The sequence below is a fragment of the Cryptomeria japonica genome, chromosome 8 (genome assembly GCF_030272615.1).
Source record: "Cryptomeria japonica chromosome 8, Sugi_1.0, whole genome shotgun sequence".
Classification (NCBI taxonomy): Eukaryota; Viridiplantae; Streptophyta; class Pinopsida; order Cupressales; family Cupressaceae; genus Cryptomeria; species Cryptomeria japonica.
The window spans coordinates 281,413,298-281,427,744 of NC_081412.1; positions in this window are offsets into that span (position 1 = coordinate 281,413,298).

The following is a 14,447-nucleotide window of genomic DNA, read 5'->3' on the forward strand; positions in this document are numbered from 1 at the left end:
TGAAGATTTTTGGATAACCAAATTTTGTACTTTTGCTGAGTGAATGAATAAGAGAAGAAAAACGGTTTTCCTATAGAGTGTTTTTTGCCTGTCGATCTGCTCTCACTTGTTTTTTTTTTAATGTTTTAAATCTGTAAATTCATTTGGAGGATCGAATTGCAATTATCTACTTTTGAATGAGATAGGTTTAATTTTGTGTTAGTGCATGTGTGGAGAAACCTCTATTTTTGGTTCTTGTGTTGGCTTAGCAACCACTAGGTGTCATGTTTAGTAAATATGCCTCCTACTCGCGTGTCTACCATGTGAAGTGGCCTGAACGTGGTGGAGTGTGGGAAGGAAGAATGTACATTATCATTCTCATGGTCATTTGTAGGAATGGGCTACGAGTAGAAGAAGCACACATGTGGTAGGGCAACATCTCTATGTGCTTGCCGTGAGAGTGTGTATGAATGGGAGTTGTGTGGGAATGAGTTTGATAGATTGTAGAGTTGTTGTGTCAGTCTAAAGTTTTTGCTCAACAACACCATGTCATCGCAGTAGGTTCCCCTATTCATTTCCCCTCACATCTCATTGTGTGTTTCAGTCCTCTTGAAGCCTCTCCATCAAGTGGTTCCTCCCATGCCAATTCCAGCAAAAGAATCTAGATCGATTACGCGCTCAAGAAGTCGCGGGTGGGGGTCTAGCAAGTTGAGAAGTTATTGTTGGGCCATCCCCTGATTAACATGAAGGAGGGAGGCACACATAGGTTCCCTGTGGGTTTAATCATTGCAGGATGTAGGAATGGTTTAATCGCTGCAGGAAAAAGGTAGGGTATAATCAACAAATTCTTTGTTATACATATTCAAATAATTAGATTCAAAGTTTATTATAGATTTATCAAATTAATTGCCAATAGCAGAGATGGTGAGAGGTTTCTGTAATATGATATGATTGATTTAAAAGAAGAATTTCTTACAAGACCTAAACCGTTGAACAATCCTACAATCATGTATTAATTAAACACTGCATTTTAAATAATGAACAATATAGTTAGCCTGAAACATATTAACACTACTTTCAATATTTAAAATATATCCTAATTAAGGAGAGGCATGACCTAAACCTGCGTGATCAAGTGCCATTATGTCAAATATATCTTAATTATGGATGCTAGTATATATGGTTGTGACAGAAAATCCCTGGTGCAGAACTGTGAGAGCACTATGTAGTGATCAAGTGCTATTTTTTGTCGGTGTTTTGGAAGGGAGCATAAGTGTACCATTAGGAAGGTGGTATAAAATGGAAGTTGAGAGATATAAGGTTATGAGGTGTGGGTTAGGATAAGATAGGGAGGTAAGTGATGGAGGATGTAATGGTGAAAGAGTAAGCTAGGATATGTTAGGGGTTTGGAAGGTAGGAAAGTGAATGGGGGGAGATAAAAGGATGTGAAGGATGGAATGGGGTTAGGTAGGTGAATTAAAAGTAAGTGTGTATGAGGTTAAGGTTTAGGATAGGATGTAGGAAAGTGGAGGAGGTTAAGATAGGGGATATGAAAGGTATATGGAAGGTAATAATGATAGGAAGTAAGGTAAAGGTTATGAGGTGTGGGTTAGAAAATAGGGTGTAGAAAATGGAAGGAAGGGTCATATCAATTTGAGAGTTTTCACCAAGATGAGTAGCCTGAGTATGGACCTCAAATCTTACAAGCCATGAGGATCCACTTGTAGTAGAGGAGCATATACTTGCATCTTGGGAGCTTATTAGGAGTTCGCCTTGAATTTGGGAAATACACATAGAGGAGATAGAATATTGATCAATACACATTACCTAGCCTCATCATGCATAAATACAAGAGGTATAGACTATAGCAAGCACATATCATTAGCCAAAGGATCATATTCGAGAGTTGCTTCATCTCCAATCCTATACATTTTTAAGATCCACAAATGGGGTTGAGGATAAGTCTTGGTTACTTAGCTTGGACTTATGCTTTGGGTTGCATCTATATGTGAGCAACCTAAAGGCATAATTTTCAATGCAATTTTTGAGAGGACTTGTTTCCACCTTGTGGTACTGGGAGGATAAAATGCACCAACTCACATTGGAAACCCTCTCCAGATACCATTTTGGAGTGCTTCAAAGTGTGTTCTATTTCAAAATATTTTTGACAGAGATGCATAGACGACTTTCACAATTTACATAATAAGGTTTCATAGTGGCTCAACATGAGAGTTAATTTTTGGAGTTCTTGTAGTTTGTAGATTACATTCCACCAAACTCAATACCAAACTCTTTCCCAATCTCGCTAATGGACTAATTAACTCAACTCACTGTAAAATTGTGACGGTCAATGCAAGGTTTAGGATAGTAGTAATTAGGATCTTCCAATTATGGTGGGGCCTAGCCAACATAGTGTTATATGAGACAGGGGTAAGTTCAACAGTGAAGTGTATTAGATTGTCATCAAAGTTTCCTGTTAGTGTTACTTTGTATCAGCAGTAACCACTTATTGTCATGGGAATCAACTAATAGACAACATAGATATTTATCATCAACCTCCTTTTTTTTCACCAAAGGGATAAAAATTTATTAAAAACAATGAGAATGACAGAGCAAGAAAGTAGATACATAACCTAATCTAATCTCCATTTGCATAACCTAAGAAGGTAGATACAACTAGATAAATGTAACTTGTAATTGGTCTGACCCTAATTGGGTGATGTAACTTGTGGTCCTATATTGAATGTAACTTGTAATTTGGTCTGAATGTAACCAAGGATAAATATTCAAAAAGTATAATAATTACACTAATACATATATCACTCTCATGCCTTCTTTAATTTGATATAAGGTTCCTCTATCCTATTAATGCATGCTAGCCTCGGTAAGATAAATGATTGAATGAGAGATAAATGAAGTCTCTCATTCAATCATCTATCTTATCGATAAACTATGATGAAGACTTCAAGCTATTGTTCCTTCATTTGATCGATGATCATTCTTAAATTTGTATATATTCAACCATACTTGAAAAGTTCAATCAATGCTTAACTACCGATAATCATCAGTTGTAAATCTCATAGCACAGAATACCGATTGGTATTGGTTTACATTAAAACAAATGCACTCCGATTAATATCGGTTAACATATTAACTATGAACACCGATTGTTATCGGTCTTAACTAATGCACTTCGATTAATATCGGTTAATATATTAACTGTGAACATTGATTGTTATTGGGATTAACTAATACATACCGATTAGTATCAGTTGTCTTTCATATGATAGACACGTCGATTAAGTATCAGGTGGTTTGTTAAGTGATATATACATCGTTGAAATATTTGGGTATAAAATAGATGAAATGCACTCCATACTACTGCTGCACAATATTTTGGTCGATGATATTTTAAAATAGTAAAGGAAGGTGTATGGAATTGGCCTACTCTTCTGCTTTTCATGCCATCAAAATTTGAGTTTGATTGTCATCATTTACTTTGCCAAATTCTTCACACGTAACTCCTGAATCAATTTCCTACACACAAAATGACAAAAATAGTTTTGTTGATGGGGGATTTCCTAGGTCAAATAGGTTTGAATATACCTTGAAGTGTGCAATATGGAAGGTTTGTATTCTTAATCTCCTGCCCATTTCTTAATTTAAAAGATGATATCTTTATTAAATATCTCCTCTATTTTTGGAGGCAGACATCTTTAGGAAAAGATCTCTTCCTCCCTCTTTAAAATGATCCCTTTAGATCTAATCTAAAAATCCTTAAAATTGAACATGATGCCTTGATGAATCTTTCTTGAATCCTCACACAAGGTTTTAGGATGTCATGCAGAATGGTGTGCTTTAACTTGAATTCTCCTTCAATTCTTGATGAATGTTTGATTGCTTGTTCACTTGGAATTGAATTGATTTTATAATTTAGAGATCACTTGAATTGTAGGTAAACCCCTTCAAATGATAGGGTAGGCTTCCTTTTATACCTAATATATGTCTTGAAAGCATTTTATCTCGATGGCTTTAAATTAAAGTACTTTCTCTTCTATCTGGTATTGGTGGAGCAGAGGTTGCATTGCATCGACCTAGGATACATATTTCCACAGATACAACACAAGTTAAATGTATCCTAGGTCGATGCAAAGCAACCTCTGCTCCAGAGATCACCAAAAAATAGAGAAAGAACTTTAATTTAATGCCATCAGGATAAAAGGCTTTCAAGACAGATAAATGGTATGCAACTATATCTATTTGGAATGCATTACCCAAACAGCGCAATCGATCAGTTGCCTTTGAAAATAAAGTGGTATGATGAAATATTTGGGCATAAAATAGATGAAATGCACTCCATACTACTGCTGCACAATATTTTGGTCGATGATATTTTTAAAATAGTAAAGGAAGGTGTATGGAATGACCAAATTCTTATCATTATAAACAATGAATATTTTAAGATCCTTTTATGATGTGTAAGTTGAGAATATTTTATGAAAGGTCCCTAAATGAATACACTTTAAACTGATTTTAGCAATGACAATTTAATGTTCACTATTTAATGGTTTATGGGTTTGTAATGGTAATTTAATGTTCTTTCATATTTTTGTATATATTCTTTATAATAGCCTATTATATTGATTTGTTCTATTATGGATAATGGTGTGGGTCAGACGGCTTTGCCATCGGTGCATGAAAGCATTGAACGAGTTCTACTTTTACAAATTACATGAAATATTTTTAATTTATTTGATTCAGTGTTATTTGCAAAAAAGTTTATCAATGATATTTCCTTTCTCCAAGAATTGTCTAGGATCTTTCCGTCAGATAATATGTAACATCGAATGACTAAATCTTTTCTTTACAAATGCTTATTTTATTTAATTATTATCTGAGTGTGAATTAAAATTTATATCTATACGGAAGCATAACGTACAAGTTGAAGAGTCATGTGCAAGCAAATTTTGTAAAAGAAAGCAAGCAGGCATTATCTTGAATGACATGGAAACAAGCTCATCAGCTGCCTAGAAGAGAACAATTGGAGAAAAACAGAGGAAAGTGTTAAAGGGTGATAAATACATAGAGAGTATGCAATACAAACAAACAATGTCTGGAGTGTGTGATGTGATGTCTCTAATTTATGTCCAGAGGGACTAACTAGTTTTGGAGTTCCTACAAAACCTATTGGGCCACGCTTGGAGGAAATCAATGTGTTCATGCAAGGAGCACATTTTTTCTATTATGAGAATGATGCTTTTGCACCGAAGGATATTTGGAAGTCAATGTCCAAAAATTTCTATAGTGTGGAACCAGAGTTGGCGGACTCAAAGTAATTTTCAGCTTTCAGAAGACCAAGAGGTTATGTACACAATCTCCCAATAGTAGGGCGATTTCAAGCATTACCTCTCCCCCCCATGACTATTCAGGAAGCACTTCCTCAGAAAAAGAACTATTGGCCTCCATGGGATCAAAGAAAAAATTGAAGCATATACTCTAGACGATGTGGTGGTGTCCTTCGTGAAGAACTCTGCACTATAATTGAAAATTCACTAGGGAAACTACAAGATAGTGAAGAGAAATACATTCTTGAAAAGTGGGAAGAATGGATCTTGGTTTGGGTGGGGCCAAGTCAAGTGGCTCCTCTAGAGGTTGACGAGATAGAAATAATATTAGGATTTGAAAAAGATCACACTCGTGGAACTTCATGTGCAACTGATCGATTGCGTTGTTTGGGTAATGCATTCCAAATAGATATAGTTGCATACCATTTATATGTCTTGATTAAAGCCTTTTATCCTGATGGCATTAAATTAAAGTACTTTCTCTTCTATCTGGTATTGGTGGAGAAGAGGTCGATAGGTGGTAGGTCAGGTTGATGCAAAGCAACCTCTTCTCCACCAATACCAAATAGAAGAGAAAGAACTTTAATTTAATGCCATCAGGATAAAAGTCTTTAATCAAGACATATAAATGGTATGTAACTGTATCTATTTGGAATGTATTACCCAAACAACGCAATCGATCAGTCGCACATGAAGTTCCATGAATGTGATCTTTTTCAAATTCTAATATGATTTCTATCTCATCAACCTCTAGAGGAGCCACCTGACTTGGCCCCACCCAAACCAAGATCCATTCTTCCCACTTTTCAAGAATGTATTTCTCTTCACTATCTTGCAGTTTCCCTTGTGAATTTTCAATTATAGTGCAGAGTTCTTCACGAAGGACACCACCACATCGTCTAGAGTCTATGCTTCAATTTTTTTCTTTGATCCCATGGAGGCCAATAGTCCTTTTTCTGAGGAAGTGCTTCCTGAATAGTCATGGGGGGGAGAGGTAATGCTTGAAATCGCCCTTCTATTGGGAGATTGTGTACATAACCTCTTGGTCTTCTGAAAGCTGAAAATTACTTCGAGTCCGCCAACTCTGGTTCCACACTATAGAAATTTTTGGATATTGACTTCCAAATATCCTTCGGTGCAAAAGCATCATTCTCATAATAGAAAAAAGGTGCTCCTTGCATGAACACATTGATTTCCTCCAAGTGTGGACCAATAGGTTTCACAGGAACTCCAAAACCAGTTAGTCCCTCCAGACATAAATTAGAGATGTCACATCACACACTCCAAACATTGTTTGTTTGTATTGCATACTCTCTATGTATTTATCACCCTTTAACACTTTCCTCTACTTTTCTCCAATTCCTCTCTTCTAGGAAGTTGATGAGCTTGTTTACATGTCATTCAAGATAATTTCTGCTTGCTTTCTTTTACAAAATTTGCTTGCATATGACTCTTCAGCTTGTATGTTTTTCTTCCGTATAGATATAAATTTTAATTCACGCTCAGATAATAATTAAATAAAATAAGCATTTGTAAAGAAAATCTTTAGTCATTCGATGTTACATATTATCTGACAGAAAGATCCAAGACAATTCTTGGAGAAAGGAAACATCATTGATAACCATTTTTTGCAAATAACACTGAATCAAATAAATAGTAAATGTTTTATGCAATTTTTAAAAGTAGAACTCATTCAATGCTTTCATGCACAGACGGCAAAGTCGTTTGACCCACATCATCTCTCGTCATCGGAATTCCAACGATAACTAATGAAACATCTGACAAGGATGTTGTATATCCGACGTCACTTCCATGTCGGATAGTCGTCCAGGAGCAAACATAGCATCCATCGGAATTCCAATGGTAATCTGCCAAAATTTGTGGCTAAGGGAGCAAATATAGCCACCGTCGGAGGAGTTCATAACACTGTTGGATGACCGATGCAAATGGCATCGTTGGGAAGCCTAACAATGAGTTTTTGACAGTAAAGTTGGTCAGAAGTCCGACGTGGTGTCAACGCAAGTCCGACAATTAGCCATCAAAAATTAGGCCCAAATGTACTAGTGCCCTGATCCACTGGACCTGATCTCCTCCGTTTGACCACTTGAGTCATCCAATCCATATATACCTCTACCAGATCTAGAATGGTTGGCTCCTAGAGTACCTATCGATACCACTGCCATTGCTCGACCATCTACCCCACAATCATTTCCTCCATCATCTCCAACACCATGATCTCCTACAACTCCTCTATATCCATCTCTATCATCCCCTCCATCTCCGCCATAATCTCCACCCTCACTTCCTCTCCCCCCACCATCCCTTGGTCATTTAGGAGCTCTGCAAAGTGGCCTCTCATCATCCTCATCTAGAATTGGCTTTGGCTCATCAAGACATGTCAACCTAGGAAACCTATGTGCAGTAAAGTATACGACATACTCAATTGTCATCCCACTATCTATCATACCTGGTAGATAATCCCAATCCAGTGGCCCCAATTATAGATACTCTACACACGCCTTCTCATATGAAATAGAGGGCCCCCAAGTAGCCACATCCAGTCTCCTACGAGCATAATGAGTTGTACCTTGTGGTATCCCCTTTATCCTGCCATACTGTCTCAACACCCTCATACAAAGGAATCACTCAATAACATAGGGTGCAGATACAATCAAGTATCAAGGACCAAGAATTTACATATGACATCTCCACTAAATCCTCGGGCGAGATCTCACAATCTTTATATAATCTCCATATCACTGTATCCAGATCATCTAGTGCCCATTGCCAATACTCCAATTTGCCCAACTTTCGCTAGATAATGATGTCTGGATATCTGTAAGCATAAGTCCTACCTACAAGTCTATCTCTATCATTCAATGGTCATGTGATAGGCAGGTGCTCCCAAGCCCATATCTGGAGAACTGCCACCCCTGCTGATAATCTGGTCGATCCTTGGTACACAACTCGATGCAAGTCATAATACAAGTGGGCCAGCATACATGATCCCCAAGCGAATCAAGTCCCCTGTGTCACCAACTACTCAAGATGATGACCCCACCCAACAGATAATCCCTTTGACCCGTGATCAAGACAAGGGAAACCCCCGACGAATCCAGCGAGCACAATAGGCAGTGTGGCATAACCTGTATCTAGCGTCTATTGCCAAGGAATGATGTATCCACCAATCTCATCATCATCGAATTCTATGAGAAATGCATCTATCCCACCCTACTCACTGAGATCATAATACACTAGCTCGCCCATCATGGGGATGCGCAATATCCGATACACATCCTCAGGTGTCACTGTCATCTCGCCAGTCGGTAAGTGGAAAGTATTGTGCTCATTGTGCCAACGCTCTGCTACTGCTATCAATAATCCCCAGTTAATCAAAGGCTGGGGCATGTCAAGAAGAAAAGATAAACTACACCTATTGATGTGGTCTCGCTCTGCTTGGATAAGGTGGGGTATCAGCATCCACGTCTTCGGGAAGCGCTCCCGAGATTGGAGAACACTAAAGTACTCCTGTAATCAAATAAGATCATCATATCAATATCTCAATTTCTCTATCCATCAAATCAATCTATCTTTCTCACTTGAGATTTCTATCAAATCTCGTTGAGCCCCTTTCAATGATGCTCATTTATCAAGAGGTCATTATCAATCTTATCTCATCTGGAATGCAAATCGAGATAATCAAAATTGATCATCAAATTTCATCAATCAGAAGTATCTAATTTTATCTACCTAATCAAATCTATCTTACCCTATCGACATCGAAATAAAAAATCAAATCAAATTGATAGTATTTCATCATTTTTATCGAAAAATGTGACATTTGGGGGTGTTAGAGGAGCAATAATTTTTTTTTGTCAAAATCATCGTGACTCCTATCAAAATCAAATAATCAATCACCGACAAAATCCAAAATCAAAACATCGAGTCATCAAATTCAACAATTGAAAAATCCAACATCCCAAAGTCATCAAAAATCAAATCAATAATCTAATAATTGAAAAATCAATTCAAATAATCCCTCATTGCAAAAATAAAAAAATAAAAAAAATTGACAGCAAGCAGGCAGCGGCAGAGCCGACAGTGTCGGTCGCGACGCCCGTGGTGGTGCCGATGACGTCCGTCGGGGCACCTGTGGTGCTCGTGGCAGCACCGCCAAGGCACCACCATCTCCCCTCCCATGAAAATTTTGAATTTTTTTTTTAAATCGCAAAAAGTTTAAAATTTAAATCCCCCCAAAATGCATTTTAAAAAAAAATACAAATTTCATTTTTTTTAAAAAAGAACCTATTTCCAAATGCGAAGAACCCGTCTCAAAAATACAAAATTTTTAAAAACCCACGTGACGAAAATGGAGAAAAACAATTTTATTTTTTTTCAAAAATCAAACTAAAATTTAACAAAGCTAGGTTTTCTTGGAGTACGTATCGGTGGACCATAGGTTGCGGGAGGCTTGTGTCGCCTAACTCGCTCGAATCTGTGCTGGTGGTAGGGGATTGCCATTTTCCTCTTCCAGAGCAAATTTTCACACAACTCAACTGCACAAATGAAGAGTGGTAGAAGGAAATTCACCTTTTTAAATTCAAGGTGGGGCATTTAAGTGGGATTTTTATTCCACTAATTTTTCATCAATTAATCAGCTAATCAGCATGGCAGGGCAGCGTTTTCAAATTTTCTTATCGAGAAATGAATCAGATCAACTCTAAAAATATCTAAAAATCTAAAAATCATTAAAAATCTAAAAACTCATAATTTTTTTTAAAAATATCAAAAAAATTTAAAAATCGCAAAAAAATTTAAAAATATTGAAAAATTATCTGATTCATCTCCCAAGGGGCCATCCTCGCATCGTAATCTATAAATCAACATCTAGGGCATCATATCGAGATTTATCATCTGAAAATCGAAACTGCATCAAATCCACATCATATCGAGATTTATCATCTCAAATCCAATTAGTATAATATCAAAACGAAACCCGCATTGAAATCAAGATCAAATCCACATCCTATCAAGATCAATATCAACAACATCATCAATCGAGTTTTATTTGAACCAACATGTTGTCACACATCGCTTCAAAGAGGGGAAAAATGTGTACACCTAAAAATAGTTTGAAGATAATTAATTAAATACGTAGTTATATAATTAATCCCCCTTCCCAATTAATTGAATTCACAAGCAATTTGATTAATTTCTCTATTCATCTACTAGTAAATAAATCTACATGATTTATTTATATAGTTCATTTTATATATTCTTTTGATTAATTAATCTAAATTAATTAATCCTCCCCCCATTTAAGTTCATTCTTCTAATCTCATAATTAGTTAAAACAAATAAATTCATGATTTGTTGAGATTAATTGTCTTTTTCTAAATATTTGAATTTCTAAATTCAAATTGAGCACATGGCTCCTAAATTTTAACCATCTAACCTAACCACCCCCTAACCTAACCCATTCTATCTAATCCTAAGGTCTAACTAACCCTATCCTCTTGCACATCCTAACCTCTTTTATCCTAACCTCTTATGGGTTGGATATTCTTTCCTTGAGGCACATTGCACTTTTGCCACATGTCTCCTCCCATGGACACTTGCCCTCTCATGAGAAAGGTTCCTTGACACTTGTCACCATAGAGATGACAAGTGTCCCTTCCTCCAACCTCTTCTCCAACTTCTTCAATTATAGCCCTTGATATCTTCAAATCAAATCTGGGCCATCAGTTCCTGCCACCTCATCTTTGGCCTTGGAATTCCTATAAATACCCCTCATTTTGGAGCAATAAGGATCCCTTGCATTCATAGATTTAGCATAATTACTATAGGCATACTTAAAATTTTAGATTAATCATGCATAAAATCATGCATTTCATATCATTTTCCTAATCATGAAGTAGCTACTCAACTCTTGAGTTGCCACTTTGGAGGTCATTGCTCCACTAAGAGCCAACAATTCTTCAACCTTCAAGGTCCTCAAGAATAGAGGAGGACGGGACATCTCAAAGAAGTATTTGGTTTGCATTTGTTTAGATTTCTATTTTCTTCATAATTTTATTATATTGTATCATCTATGTGTATGTTTGCTTTCATTGAACCATATTTTTAGCATCACAGTTGGCAAAGTCATCTTGGTAACCATTTGAGATGATATTAATGTAGCTTTGTATATTATTTTCATCAACCTTCATGTCTTGGGTGCATTAATTTTATTCTAAGGTAAAGTAGTTGCTATTTTCTATGAAATTGAGAACACAAAACATGATCAACATCTATTTGTTGCCATAAAGTTATAGAGTTTTACAAAAGTGAGAGCAAGCCACTTCATTATCTTTTTTTAATGGTTATATATGGGTCACATGAGCCAAAATCAATATTTTTTGTTCTTGTTACTAATAGCAACTAACAATGAATCCCATTAAAAAATGGTTTGATAATTGACAATCCATATAGCATACATTTTAATGATCATTATTAGGAATACAAGTTAGTATTATTTTATTTTCACAATAGTAATAGACATTAGAGAGAAAGAAAGATAGTCCACAATATATACGGGTCTACAGATGGCTTATAGCAATTTTATTGGATATATCCAAAGAGACAATGGCTTATAGCAACATGGGACTAACCCATACTCCTTTGGAGAGGCAATAGAGTATTTTCACAATAGTAATAGACATTAGAGATAAAGAAAGATATTCCACAATGTATATGGGTCTACAGATGGTTTATAGCAAATTTATTGGATATATCTGAAGAGACAATGGCTTATGGAAATATGGGACTACCCAATACTCCTTTGAAAAGGCACTTAACTCTATTGCAAACAAGACATACATACCTTACCCCCTATGGAATTTGAACTTATGATCTTTTACAATAATATAAATTCTCCACCACTAAAACACATAGCATTAAAGTCCAACTTTCACAACAAAATCACACATGTTCGAGATTCTCACATCTACAAATATCATTTGCATATTTATGATGAAGATATACACATGTAAACTTCAATTAAGCAATCACATATACAAGGTTATAATTTGTCAAAATTAGTTTTAAGAAAGTAGAGATTCGCTCGCTGTTGGTTGTCTTTTCCAATCTACAAAACAATAAGATTCATCAAATGAAATAAGTGCTTGATTGCATAAGAGTCATTGTCTATAGAACATGCAAGACTTTGTTGTCTCTCTCTCTCTCTCTATGTTGTTGGATACCTTTACCAATCTGTAAAAGGATAGGGCATAGTGTTGTTTGATCCGATTTGAAGCATTTGTACGATTCAGTTCAATATCTCAAGTTTTGTGTTTGATCCTCCTCTCTTTCTATTTCTTATTTGTAAGCTTCCCTCTTTATATCCAACTCTAAAATGGAATCATACAACACTCCCTCAACTAATCTTTCCTTCCAAAGAAACAATAGGTATCATGTGTTTTTGAGTTTCAGGGGACTAGATGTTAGAAAGACTATGGTCGATGATCTCTTTTAAGCTCTCTCCACCGCAGGACTGAATGTCTTTCTGGATAGTGACAGATTGGAAAGGGGGGAAATTATTGGGTTGAGATTGGAAGAAGAAATCGAGAGCAGTGTCATACACATACCTATATTGTCCAAAGGCTACACTGACTCAGCTAGGTGTCTCAAGGAGGCTGCTGCAATGTTGAAAACCCTTGGCTTGATCATTCCTCTGTTTTATCATGTGGACCCAACTCATATTAGATATCCTCAAAATGAGTCCAATCCCTATAAGCAAGGATTTCTAAGACATTATGGCCATTTAGATGGGTACCCAAGACAAGAGATCCAATGGTGGAAGCATGCCCTTCAACAGATTTGTCCATGTCTAAATTTGTATGCCCATTCGGTTCGATATTCAAGAGAAGAGATTGATGGGTGGAAGGATGGCCTTCAATAGGTATGTTCTCTCTCAAGCTGGTCTATGGATATAACTCGGCTAGCCTTAAACAACACACACTAAGTGTTGACACTAGTGTGGGCCCCTCAACTTTTCTCTCTTTGTTCTCATCTTTTCATGCATGCTGCAGAAAATTATCAGATGTGAGCCCAATTTAAAGCATATCGTTCCCCATTACCAAGGATCTTTTTGTTTGCTTTAATCCTATCCAAAGTAAATTTTCAAACTATTATTTCCCACCCATAAGATTTTCAACTACAAAAAACAAGTTTCCTACCTAGAAATTTTGATTTGCATGCAACCTGTGCCAAAATGGGTGCTTTGCGAATAAGGTATGGGCATAAAAATGTGGAAGCATACACAAAGCCCATGAAAATTTTGACAGGATGCCTCAGTTTATTTAATGATATTGTTCTGGGATATGCACAAAATGCATACTTTTGAAAAGAATTTATAAAAATCAATTGAAATTGTAATCCATAGGTCTAGTCCCTACCTGTGCGAAAATGGGGAACTTGGATGAGGTATGGACATCAACCACAAGATATAGGTGATGGGTGAATTTTGGTGATGTTTTAGCTGCAACTACCCTGCTAGACATGTGTGCAAAATGTGTAAGCACAGACAAAGCACCTGAACTGTTTGGCACAAAGCTTCAAAATTAAACCTAAAATTATATCTTTAATGGAGCATTCGATCCTTAGTTTTTGGGTCCACATACATGGATACTTATAAAGGAATATACTCTAACATCGATAAATCCCTATTAAAGTTCATTCAATATTATCTTGGTTCCACATACATGGATACTTATGTTTGTTTATATCATTGACTTGAGGCATTCATGGACCTAAGTCTAAAAATTTCCTCATTTTACCTTAAGATAAGGTGACATTTGAGAGTTGGGTCTTAAGAAAATATTTAATATGAGTTGAGCCATTAAATTTGGTATGGGAACACATGGCCAAATCTCATTGGTACATTTTCACATTCAAAAAATCCCAAGCAAATATGATATATTCAAATTTTAATTTTAATATTTGACATATATTTTTTCAAAGTTAAGTTTAATAAAAAAAATCGCCTATACTAATGTGAAATTATGTGTTTCTTGTTGGCAATATGCTGGATTTGGTTAAGTGTTGTCATTGATGTCAATACTGTATCCCAGTTGAACCTATCCT